Here is a 13,070-nt window from a genome sequence, read left to right on the forward strand (position 1 = left end):
TGAGGTCTCCCCTGGGGAAAGAAAACACCAGAAAGTCAGTAGAATGTAGGGACTGGGACCAGAGGGCCCAAAGAATCACTGTTGGAGCTGGTCACCTCCCCAAGGCTCAGTTTCTTCTTGCCAGGGTTGTTGTGATACCTGTTGTAAAGTGTGTGCTCAGATGACAGAGGCGGCCGGGACACCCGCCTTGGTGATAGTTTTTATACGTAGGCCAGCCTCCACTTCTTCAGGCCTCGGTTTTCTTGTGTGTAAAATGGGGATGAGAGTTGGGAGCGTAGCTCAGTTGGCAGAGTGCTTGCCTAGAGTACAGCAGGCCCTAGGTTTGCTCCCCCGGCACCGTACAAACCCTGCTTGATGACCCACACTTGTAATTCCAGCCCACGGGTAATGGAGGCAGCAGGCAGATCAGGAGTTCAAGGCCATTCTTGGCTACATAATAAGTTCAAGGCCAGCCTGGGCTGTGTGAGATTCTGTCTTGATGTAGATACATAGATACATAGATAGACAGACAGACAGACAGACAGACAGACAGACAGACAGATAGATAGATAGATAGATAGATAGATAGATAGATAGATAGAAGAAATGAGTGTAATTTTTGATATGGTTTTATGTAGTTTATTTAAAGCACACCCAGGCTCCCAGGTATCCGCTACTGGTTCAGGACACTCCTTTCCCAGCATGAGCTAATAAACACACAATAGTTTATAAACTGTGAAGCACCACAAAAATGTTGGTTTGCTTCATGAATATGTAGAACATAAAGTCCCCCACTGCACAGTATTGTATTCCTTCACGATGGTGCGTGTGCACTGGGAGCAGGCCCTCTCTCTTCAGGAAGGTCGTAGTGGGGCTGTCAGCCTGTAGGGTGGACATGAACATTGACAAAAGACTCTTGTTTCCCCTCCTGCCTCTGAGTCCTGTGCTCTGTGGGGCTGAAAGGACCAGGCAGACGCCATAACAGGCTGCTCAGTCTTCTCTCAGAGATCAGGCCTCAATTTCAGTTTCCTGAGACTGGAGCAAGCAGTTTCTGAGAGGGCCATGAACAGACATAGTCCTTGCAGTAGCTCCCTTTCTGCACGTACTCTGGCCGCTCAAGGTTCAGCCAGTTGTTCACTGTCTGGGACCCCTCACCAACTTAGAGCTATGTGCATGGGTCAATGTGAATGTGCTAGGCTAGCCAGCCTCCATGGCAGTTCAAGGACAAAGCCTGGGACTTATCCAGGCCTGCTCAAAAATTATAACTGTAACCCCCAACCAGTAAATTCAGAGGTTACATACATACCCTCACCCAGTTATATGACGCAAAGGCTTATACCACCCTGCTTGTGATTTTTCCCTTTAAAAACCCCCTCACCCTGAGAGCTCAGGGCTGTCCTCCTCCACCCGTGTCGAGTGTTGGACACGGACCAAGCCCGGGCTTGCTTGTTATCAATAAACCCCTGTGTGTTTTGCATCGGATATCGCCTCTGTGGTGGTCTTGCTTGGGGGTCTTGCCACATGGGCACAACAGCGCCAAGTTCTGATTTCCCTCTGTCTTGTAGGATCCAGTCTGAGCAAATTCCTGTTGTTACATCAGCTTGGAGAAGATCACCCCTAGTCCCTGCTTGGGGCCCCATTGACAGTCTTCACATTCAGTCTTTAGCAAGAATCCTACCAGTCATTCTGACAAAGTCCTCCCAGGTTGGTGTGCCCGGATAGTGACATTCCACGCACCAACACCACCCATCCTGTTTCTGGGCTGTAACCCCACTCATCCTTGTTGGAGTCACTGGAGCTCCATCCCTTTCCCTTCCCCCTGCAGGGGTCCTTCTACCTGCCGTGAGGGTCCCCTAGAAACACAGACTGTCTCATCCTGAACAGGGATCACAAGTCACTCTTTTCTTCACCAGAGCACCAAGAGTCACAGAGCCCTCTCAGGCCATGGCTATCGGCAGCAACAAATCCTCTGTGACAAGGGACAGCAAATGTCATTACTGGTTTTTAAGCCCGCTGCTGACACCACTTTCTTGGTATCCAGGAACTCAGACAACTTGGTTCCCGGGACAGGCTCAGACAGGGTCCCTCTCCATCTCATCCCCAGCTGCCTTTTCCTGCCTGGTAAGTTTCCCAGGCCCCAGCTCTCCCCCACATGCCTCCACGCCCCACGTGACCCTGCTCCAGCCCCAGACTCTCACCCTCCCCAGGTTCCCCCTCTGCTGAAGGGACCATTTATTTGTCTCCCAGTGTGGTGCTGGCTGGCTCCAAGGCTGCGTCATAGGATCTGGATTACGAACTGGCTGTTCTCTAAAACGTTACAATCTATCTCCGGCACCTAGCTGTCAGACGACCGTTATCTTCTGCTTCATGCAGGATTTATTGAGTGGGAAAGAGATTCTCCAGCAGAGTCCATCTTTGGTGTCTAAACAGCCCCTCCGAACAGCCTGGCTGAGATCAGACCACGAGGCCCAGTGTCTCAATCCTTCCCAAGGGCCTTGGTCAAAAAGGACCTTTCAGAATCTTCTAGCAACTTCCAGATCCTCAGGGGTGTGGCCAGTGTTTGGGGGAAGGGGGGTAGATCTGAAGGACCCTAGGGGGAGCCTCTCCAAAGCTGAAAATAGAATGCCCATGAGTTCTCTCCACTCCTTAATGCTCTAGCCACTCAGCTCGTGTGGGGCTGAGGAGGATGAGCTTGGAAAGCTACAGTTTGGTTCTGAAGTGCCCTCCACCCCCAAAGCCCATGTATGGCTGGGCATGGTAACACACACTTTTAATACCTGGGAGGTATACTACCTGGGAGGCAGAGACATCTTGGTCTACATAGCACGTTCTAGGCCAGCCAGGGCTCCCTAGTGAGGCTCCTGGCTCAAAACAAACAAAAGCCTGTGTGTTGCTGAAGGCACAGTCAGCAGCCCATGGTGACACTAAGAGCTGATGGGACTTCTAAGAGGTAGGGCTAGCAAGAGGAAGTCAGGCCTTTGGGGAACACTCTTGAAACACCCTTGGGACCCTAGATCTTCACCCCTTCTCCCTCTCCCTCTCCCTCTCACTGCCACATGTTTCCACCATATTGTATTTTGTAGCCAGAGGCCTAAAGCAACAGGCAAAAGTGAGCATGGACTGAGACCTCTGAAACAGTGAGAGCAAATCTTTCCTCCTTAGAACCTGCTACTCGGGTGTTTTGTCAGTGACAGGAATCTGATACGGTGTCCAACACTTTGCTGTTATCAAGGAAAACAAGGCAGGCACCACCTTACGGCTGTCTTAGCTTAGAGGTATGCTTTCAGTACTCTGCGCAGTGGTGGGGTGGGGGTGGGGAGAAACAAATGAAGACTCAAGTCTGTCCATCATTTGGGGCACACTTACAAGCACTAGCTAGAGAGGTCAGCTGGACACGCAGCAGCCGAGGCGCCTTAGAAATCAGTGATGGTAGAAATGATTTTACTTCATGTTTGCCTGAAGAGTGCAAGGAAGAGGAATGTGAGTTAGCCCTTGGGTGAGTAGAAGTTAGATCGGCGGTCCCCCTGCAGCCCCTCAGTAGGACCCACTCTTGCCCCTGAACCAGTCTGTTTTCGCATGGTTTCGGTAACGCACCTCTGAGTGTAGTCAGGCATAAGTAAGGGAATGCACGCTGGAGTCTTCCCAAGGAGACAAAAGACATCTCCTTGCACTCCACATCCCAGGTCCCCAGGCTTCCTCTCTGCAGAACCAGGGGTATCAGCAGGGTGCTCTCTGGGGCACCCTGCAAGGACAAGGACAGGGTCAAGGGGTCGGAGGGCACCTGCAGAGCCCTGCTAGCATGGGCCTGGCCAATGTTAGTCCAAGCTCACCATCACCAGACCCCACTCGGGATGCTTCCTGGCTTTGTTGTGACTTGGCTTTTCCTTCAGATTGGCAGTTCCTCGGCTGCCTAATGTCCCGCAGAAACACCCAATCAGACGCCCTACTCCAGGTGGACGTGGTCTGGAACAGCTGCGAGAAGAGCCTCACTTTTTCACCTACAAAACGGGTCAGGTGAACTCCACCCTCCAAAAAAAACCACACACACACACACCCAAGCTGAATATTTAAGAATGTTTTGATGTTGTTGTCTTTTAATAAGATGAGGCAGGGATGTCAGAAATGAGTCTTTGGGTCCCCCAACAGAAACCTTCACTTCCAGAGTCCCCAGCATGTCACCTGAATCAGTACTGGGGAAGGGAAACCCATGAGCACCCCACCTCAGGGCAGAGACTCCTGAACGGGTTCATCCTCTGGGGGCCTCTGCGGCCATTCTCCTCATCGCCCCCAGGTGGCGCTGCAGGACCACAGCCCCGAGTCACGTCCTCAGCCCCAAGCTCAGGTGTCCTTTCTGCCTCGACTCTCAGGGAGGAGAAACCAAGAGACCCACACTTAAATTCCAGGCTTGGCTGTCTCCCAGCACCCCAAAACCTTCTGGAGCTTTCCATATTCAGTCGACTCAAAGGCATGTAGCATGTGTCCGCCATCCGACGTCAGAAGTGGCCCAGGGCTTGGAGCCTGGCTGTTAGAATTCACACTCACCGACACCCAGCTGATCTAAACCCAGGGGCCTGCTTCTCTCCAGGACTCCAGCAAGCCAGCAGAGGCACAGATGCTCGGACCTCAAGGAGAAAGATCCCTGTGGGCTCAAGTCACTCAAACAAACAACACACTAAAACAAACAAAAACAGACTCTGACTTCCACAGATGGAACCATCTGACTGGAATCGCAGCTCACAACCTCCACTGTGTTCCTTCTGTGAGTCCTGCAGATGGCTGCAGGGGGGCCCACACACACACACACACACACACACACACACACACACACACACACACACAGATACACACACACACTACACACACACTACCATAGAGATACACACACACACACACACACACAGATATACACACACACACTACACACACACTACCAAAGAGATACACACACACACAGATACACACACACACTACACACAGAGATACACACACATACATACACACACACTACACACAGAGAGATAGACACACACACATACATACACACAGATGCATACATACACACATACTGCACACACGTACATACACATACACACTACATACAGAGACACAAACAGCTTGGTCTACATAGCAAGTTCTAGGCCAGCCAGGGCTACATAGTGAGACCCTGTCTCAAAACAAACAAAAGCCTATATACGCCGGGCGGTGGTGGCGCACGCCTTTAATCCCAGCACTCGGGAGGCAGAGCCAGGCGGATCTCTGTGAGTTCGAGGCCAGCCTGGGCTACCAAGTGAGTTCCAGGAGAGGTGCAAAGCTACACAGAGAAACCCTGTCTCGAAAAACCAAAAAAAAAAAAAAAAAAAAAGCCTATATACACACACATGCATGCCACACACACACACACATACAGACACACAGACAGGCCCGCATGCCACAATCACACACATACAATAACACACCTCTTCATATATCACACATACTACATATATACAATGTCTATTCCATTACATCACACACTTTTCCTTACACACAACACATATACATAAACATCACATATACAACACACAACACACACTTTTGTGTACACACAACACACATGCTACATATGCTCACATATCCATGATATACCAACATACACACATTTCTCCACTCATATGTAACACAGTATATACCACGTTACCACTCATACAACATACATATATACCTACACAGCCACCACACACCCTATATACACACAGTACATACCATATACAGACATACATAACACATATATGCCACACATGTGGTACACATACCATACACAGCACACAGCACATACCACATACATACCACACACAGCACACCCTGCAGATCATCTAAGGATAGTCCTCCACTGGTCTGGTTTCAGCTCAGTGCCCACCCTCCCTGTGAAACGCTGGGCACAGGAAGGACAATGGCCCATGCCCCAGCCTGGCCACAGAGAGCTCAGAATATGCTAGAAAGCCTGTTGAGTCCCTTTGCTATTTTTGTAGAGTCCTGTGGTAATCAAAGGTAAAGACAGACAATACAGAAAGGGTTAACCCTGGTTCACCTTGCACTCTAATACTCACAAGCTGAATGCCTCATTTGACCTCGACCCTGGTTGATACTGAGACGTTTCTCTCCATATTCTTGGGGTCCATGCAGGAGCAGCACTTGCCTGAACTCCCGTTCCATCCCTCCTGGCTGTGCGGACAGGACTGATAACTGACAGCAAGCCAGAAGCAGAAGCCGGCACAGCCCAGGGAACCCAGGCAGCAGGAAACACCCAAGATTCGACTAGACTACCAGTTGGAAAATCACATCGCTCCAGCCTCGGGAAAGCCTGAGCCCAGCCTTGTGGCTGGGATCAGAGGCGAATGCCCGCAGCGAGGGCAGCGGGTACCATGTCCCCTCGTGGCGCGCTCTGACCCAGGTCCTTCCCACACCCATCCCCACTGAAGTTGAACACAGAAAGCTCAGTGGCTGTGCGCAGGTGCCCAGCACACACCTGGAGGTCAGAAGACAACTCGTGGGAGTCAGTCCTCTCCTGCGACTGCATCCCAGGGCCTGAACTCGGGTTGTCAGGCTTGGCGACCGACCGGCGCCTCGACCTGCTGGAGCCATCTTGCCGATCCCATTCCTCATTCTTCGATGGAGACAAGGTCAGCCTTCCAGAACTGCACTGATTGGTTTGAGGTCTGCCTCTGGAACTGCACAGTGAGGCCTTTCCCTCCTCGGCAGCAGGATGGCCGGCGTCTTCATCACTGACTGATGTCTGCAAGGGGCTGTGTTTGAGGGAGTGGGTGGGACAGCAGCTGCTGGGGTTCAGGCAACCTCCTCCACCTTGGACCAGTGCCATAGTTTCAATCCTGAAGGGACTTCACCCCCCAAAGCCCACCTGCTAAGTAGGCTTGGTGGTCAGTCCATGGCATGGGGAGGGGGAGCCTGGAGGAGGGAAGTTAGATCATTGTTGGGGCGGGATGGCACGAGGGGATTTTGGGGTGCTAGCCTCTCGACCTCTTGGCGTCTTTGCGTCCCCCCGCCATGACGTCCCCTGCCACCACAGGCCCAAAGCTACAGAGCCAAATGACTGTAGACAGAACTTCTGGAAGCATGAACCGAAATAAATGCGTCCTGCCTCTACATTAGTTCTCCCCGATAGATATTCTGTGACAGCAGCGGACAGCTTAGCAAACAGGGATGCATCCAGAGCACATGGCCAGGGCAGGAAGTTAGAATGTCTCCTGGTTCCGCGGTCACGACCCCGGCTCTCCAGCTGAAGACTTCGGTGAAGAAGAATGGACACAGACAGCCTCGAAGCCTTGTTGTGCCGTGCAGGTCGCACCAGCTAACCCTGCCTCCCGGCCACACACGTCCCTCTACTTGCCAGATGACTCTCCCTCCTCACCTCCAGACAGGTGTGGGTACCTGCTTCGACCAACCAAAGAAACGAGACTTGTAGACAGACCCTGACATTTTTCTCTTTCTGGAGGGCAGCAGGTCTTGTCTGAAGGATGAGGGCCCCTGGGGCAGATGCTTCCCTTCCCTCCCCCTGGCCATCGGCAGCCATTGTCCATGTTCAGGTAGTCTAGCCCCACAACTTGTCCTTGAACTTCTCAGGCCTTCTCTGCCAACTGCATCGCCTAGGCCCGGGAGCCATCCCTCCCCTCCGGCCTCTCCTCCTCGGCTCTCCTCAGCCCAGGCCCTGATGGAAACACATGCAGCCTCCGGAGCTGAGATGTGTAGAGGTGAGGTCATGGATGGATTTTTCAGAGTTGAAGATCAGGGTTCCCTAAAGACCTCAGAAATGTTGAGGCCCAGGGTCCCTCCCAGCACTGGAAGAAAGAGCCTGCAGCCCCCTGGCCCCTGCCTGTGTCTGTCACATCAGCTCCCAGGAGCAGTTACAGACAGGACCTCATTTGCTCAACCTGCTCAAAAGCAACTGCCCCCTCCCTCTCCCCCTCCTTTTTCTTCTCCTCCTCCCCTCCACCCTGCTCCAGCAATTGCTACCTGACTCCAGTATGGAGCTGGGAGGACAAGGCTCTCTTTGGAAGGGTCTGGTGTACGGCCTGAGGGTTGCTGGCAGTGGAGAGGAGAAAAGCATCCCTGGACTGGAGCCAGATCCTGCCTGCCTCCCAGAAATGCAAGTGACTCCCTGCTGCAAGGTCCCCTGCTCCCCTGCACACCAAAGGTGCGGGTCCAAGACCCAGAAACATGTTGGCCTCTCTCATTCTTCCCATGATCTGGCTTCCTTAGCCATGTGTCCACATATAGCTCTTCCACTGGTGTCCGTAGTCTTCTGGGGAGAAGGAATATTTAGTTCCCTTTGGGCTCTCAGAGCCCAGAGGTAAGTAGTGTGCTGTATCACGGCCGCTCAGCAAGTGCAAAGTTAAAACTCAGATGAACTAGAGCGATGTAGTATGGCACTCACAGGGAAAGACCTGGACCTAGCTCGAGGCCAGAGGCGGACCCTGGCCAGGGCCCCTCTGAGGTCCACTGACCATCGCTTGGACCTAGAAGCATAGCTGTGTGAGTGAGGTGCCAGCAGCCACACACAGGCAAACCTGGACATAGCCCCACCGTCCTGTTCACTCAGTGCTCCAGGTCAGGGCTGAGGCCAATTGTGTGCTTCTAGAGAGAAAGGGCAGCACTGGACAGGAAGCAGGCTGGGGTTTCTGGAGCAGAGCCCATCTCTTGGTGACAGCAGCATCCACGTACTGGGTTACTGCATCTTTCCTTCCTTCCACAGGGGCTATTATTGGTATTCCCCAGTCATGTTTAAGACCAAAAGGGAATCTTTACAACCCACAAGAAGAGGAGGGGACCTGGGAGGAGTCCCAGAAGCCAAGTCCGGCGAGCCACTCATGTACAAACAGGAAGGCTGGCTTTCCTGTTTAGACATCATGTCTGGCAAGAGGAAATCAAGACTGAAGTAACAATAATAATTACATTAACCTATGATCTGTTAACATTGCCAGCATCAAAAATGACTCTGTTTGTGTAGGCCCGCCAAGCATGACAGGGCCAGGCCGAGCTGCGGGCTGCGGTGCTCGGAGGCTGAGTGCTAGCTGTTATGGGGAAGGTTTCTCAAGGGAAGGAGATGCTTTATCACCCTGATGACCAGGTGACCTTCAGGGTTGGGAGGAAAGGGCCTACGAGTGAGGCAAACATGCTATGGGGCTGTGAGAAGCATGTGGGCCCAGCTCCCAGCCTAGGTCCAAATCCTAGCCTGCCAGCTCCTGCCAGCTGCTCCACTTGGACCAGCTACTCTACATCTCTCAGGTTCAGCCTTCTGGGCACTGAGGTGGAAATAACGGCATTTGTATTGTTACTATGGGGATAAGAAATGGTAGCATGCCTGATGCATGCTCCCCGACCCTCACACATTTACAAGCAATGCTGAGCCAACCTGAAGAGATGCATAGGCCTGAGGTGTGGGAAAAAAAGGATGAGAATGGAAAACTACACAGGTCACCATGGGAGAAGACAATTTTTAAAGGACTTTATTTTAGTTTTAATTGTATGTGTGTCTGTGTACCAATGTTCAAGTGTTCGCGCACATGAGTGCAGGTGCCTGCAAAGTCCAGAAGATGGCATCAGAGCCTCTGGAACTGGAGCTACAGACATTAATGAGCTGCCCAGGTGACTCTAACTGCTGAGTCTCCTCTCCACCCTGGAAGGAGAGATTTTAAATGGGATCCCAATTCAGTCTTTGGCCTGATCTGCAGTCCCTTGTAAGCTAATGCCTTCACCCAGAGAAACTCTCAGTTCCCTGTCCACATCAGTGGGGATGGCATCCCCGGTGCCATGTGTCCTGACTACCCTCACGGAACCCACATTTGTGTGCCCACTTCCATTCACAGAAGACATGTCTGCTGAGAGTCACCACCGTGCAAGGCAGAGTGCAGGCCATGGATCTTTGTGTGCATGGGAAAAGAAGATGTGATGGCCCCGTGGCCTCCAACCCCCCACCCCCACCCCCGAAGAGAAGTGAACCTCAGTGTGCCTTGGCACTAAGACCAGGCTGAAACTGTCAGCACTACAACCAGACACTCCCTAAGCGTGAGGGTGGTGCTGAGATTTTGTCCGTGTGGTTGAACCACCCCCCACTCCCACTCCACCCCACCCCACCCCCACCCCATCCCCAGCTTTTGAAATGGTCTCATGTAGCCCCAACTGGCCTTAAAGTCTGCTGTGAGACTGAGGACAACCACGAATGCCTGGTTTTCCTGCCTCTGCCTCCAGAGTGCTGGGATTACAGACTTGGCCGCCTCCTCGCCCATGTTCTGCAGTGCTGAGGATCGAACCCTGCACCTCATGCATGCTAGACAAGCACTCTACCAACCACCCTATCTCTGCTTGCTACTGTCCCAGTTCTCTTCGCATGTCTTAACTGGAACCATGTTTGTAGGAGGAACTAATGAAGGGGGAAACTGAGGCCCAGCAAGAGGAAGACTGTCTGTAGTTCACACAGCAAGCCATTTGCAACCTTTGAGCATGGCAGGTAGCAGGAGAAAGCTTGTCAACACCATGCTATAGTGGTTAGCTTCGCCCGTCCACTCCCGGGAAACTAATTCACTCCCAGAGGCGAGTTTTTACTCAAATGCTCTTTTTGCTTCAGTGTCTCTGATATCTTCATACTAGATCAAGAGAAAACACCATGTTTATGGAACCTAAGAAATTATGAAAAGTACCTCCCGTCTTCAGAATGGGCTGATTGTTGGTCTCTATGCTTTAACACACTGCCAATGAACTGAGGGCCCTTCTGTGGAGGGCAGATGAATAAGAACGCCATTGTGTCTGGAACAGAGCCGCTCACTCAGGCGCCTGCCTCCCATTTGCCAGCCGCCGGCAGACACCATGCTCCCACACCCTTGTCCACAAATACTCGCTGCCCACGTCACACAAGCCCTGCACAGACCGTGACTGACTTGTCACTTGCTGTCCTGTCAGTCCCACAAAAAGCAAAGCATCTCTTTCTAAAGAAAGAACTGACCATGGAGGACGGGGCGTAGGCTATTTGCAATGCATGCATGTGGCTGTGGTCACCACTCTGGGGACATCCTTCTCCAGGGTCCCAGTCATTGCTGGTCATCTCCGTCACCACCCGCCTGGACACACACACACACCCTCTAGCCCACCAAACCAAGAGCGTCATTCAGTACACTAGGGACCGCCCTGAAGCCAGGAAGTCAGCTCTCTGTCCGCTGCTATTCTGGGATCTTGAACTCAGCCCTGGAATTTTACCGGCCAGGCCTCTGGACTTCTCTTTTACACTTTCCTCCACTCTCCAGAGCCCCGCCCCCATCCCTAGACAGAATGTCTGCAGCCATGGAAAGGAAGAACCCTAAGCAAGCAGTGGGAAGGGCCAGGAGGAACTGAAGGGAAGGGTGCCAGGTAGCCCCTGGCTGTTCAGGGCCCCCTCGGGCTTTTCAACAGCTAAAGTGCAGGGTGGGAAAACTCCCTACCGAAATAGGAGTGTGTGTGTTGTGGGGTGGGGTGGGGCGGTCTCTCAGCTGGTATTAGAACAAAGAAGACTGACCTCTGGGGGTAGGGGCTCCTGGCTGTAGAAAGAAGCCGTTTCACAATCGTGCATCATCCGGGTTCCTGGCTATTGTACAACATCAGATTACATCAGGATTTTTGTCTTAGCTATTGTTTTTGGAACAGAACACCTAGCTTGAAGTGGGTTTTCAATAAATGCTGGCTGGCTGGCTGGCTGGCTGGATGGATGGATGGATGGATGGGTAGATGAGTGGGTGGATGGATGGATGGGTGGGTGGGTGGATGGGTGAGTGGGTGAGTAGGTGGATGGATGGGTGGGTGGATGGATGGATGGATGGACGGATGGATGGATGGTGGGTAGATGAGTGGGTGGATGGATGGATGGATGGATGGGTGAGTGGATGGGGTGGGTGGGTGAGTGGGTAGGTGGGTGGGTAGATGGATGGATGGGTGGGTGGATGGGTAGGTGGATGAATGGATGATATGCTCCCTTGACTCCATCTCATAGCTATATTGTCCTTAGTCACTTTGGAATGAGGAAAACAATGAGTATGGGTCTAGACAAACCACCCCCTCTACCAGGGTTTATAAGGTCAAGGCCTAGCTCCTACTGACCAAAAGCCCCAGGTTCATCAACTTCCCATTCTTCCTTCATTTCCCTGAATCTTGTGAGAATGGAGCACTGCACTAGAGGGGACTTAAACTAGACAATAAGGGTCGCTTGAGCCAGCTCCATGGGTGACACACACATACATGTCTGGTAAGGCCCTGGGAATCAAGGTGCATTTGTTACAACTCTAAGACAGACTCCAAGGCCCCAGGTGGTTTCCAGATGAGGGAGGGTGACTGTCCACCTGACACTGAGCTTCAGCAGCTCCCAGAGATGAGGACAATCCAGCTCTTAAGGCGGTCTCTCTACCCTCCAAATGTAAACAGTTCATTCCTGAAGGAAGCTTGTTAAGACTCAGGAAGTAAACAAGTCAGAAATCTCAGGAAGTCCCTGAAACAGACCCGATTCATAAGGCTCTCAAGGTTATAAAAGGCATAAGGCTTAGGTGAGGACTCTCCGATGCGTGGAACTGCCTACAAGACATGCAGAGTTCCAGGGTTCTGACTTTTGTGAGTTGTCGCCCATGAGAGTCGGGCTTTTCAGCAATTCAGTTGCTTCTGTAACCTCTACTGTAGTGGGTAGCCATTCCAGCTTTGATCTGGAAGTTCCAAGCCCCATTCGGTAACGGTCATGCCTACAAGGCGGGACCAAGGGAGGGCCCTGAAGACCCGAGATCCGGATGCGCCGGCTCGCTTGATTCCTGGACGCTGGAGGCAGACCGAGCAGAGTTCTCCAGATAACACTGCCGGACTGCGCTGCACCTTTCCCAGACTCTGTAAACTATCCATTCACTTTTAAGTTGCCCACAAAATAAACCTTCCTTTTAACTACATGGAGTGGCCTTAATAATTTCACCAATACTCTACCCCTAAGTAAGCCCAGTAAACTCATCAGTTTACCAAGGTGGACTTGGGTGCTGTTGTTACTTTGCAATTTTTTTTCCCTATCTGGGGTGAGTAGACATTTGTTTATGGCTCCC

At 52.1% G+C, this 13,070-nt stretch overlaps 1 protein-coding gene across 6 annotated transcripts in view; it reads left to right on the forward strand.

Moving 5' to 3' along the window:
- The window catches only part of Tlr5 (toll like receptor 5), a 40,536-nt gene extending 33,417 nt beyond the window's left edge, over positions 1 to 7,119 (forward strand). Inside the window, exons 4-8 of one of the 6 annotated variants that reach the window (XR_008218041.1) lie at positions 1,545 to 1,683; positions 1,893 to 2,100; positions 3,063 to 3,254; positions 3,870 to 3,988; positions 6,142 to 7,119. The gene's annotated coding sequence lies outside the window, so the exon portion shown is untranslated. Of the gene's footprint in view, positions 1 to 1,544; positions 1,684 to 1,892; positions 2,101 to 3,062; positions 3,255 to 3,869; positions 3,994 to 6,141 lie in introns of all 6 variants that reach the window. The other 5 variants (XR_008218042.1, XR_008218040.1, XR_008218039.1 and 2 more) reach the window with 5 other exon arrangements.
- The last annotated feature ends 5,951 nt before the right edge of the window (positions 7,120 to 13,070 follow it).

Source organism: Peromyscus californicus, unplaced genomic scaffold (assembly GCF_007827085.1).
Source record: "Peromyscus californicus insignis strain IS unplaced genomic scaffold, ASM782708v3 Scaffold_14__1_contigs__length_90479793_seg_2, whole genome shotgun sequence".
Classification (NCBI taxonomy): domain Eukaryota; kingdom Metazoa; phylum Chordata; class Mammalia; order Rodentia; family Cricetidae; genus Peromyscus; species Peromyscus californicus.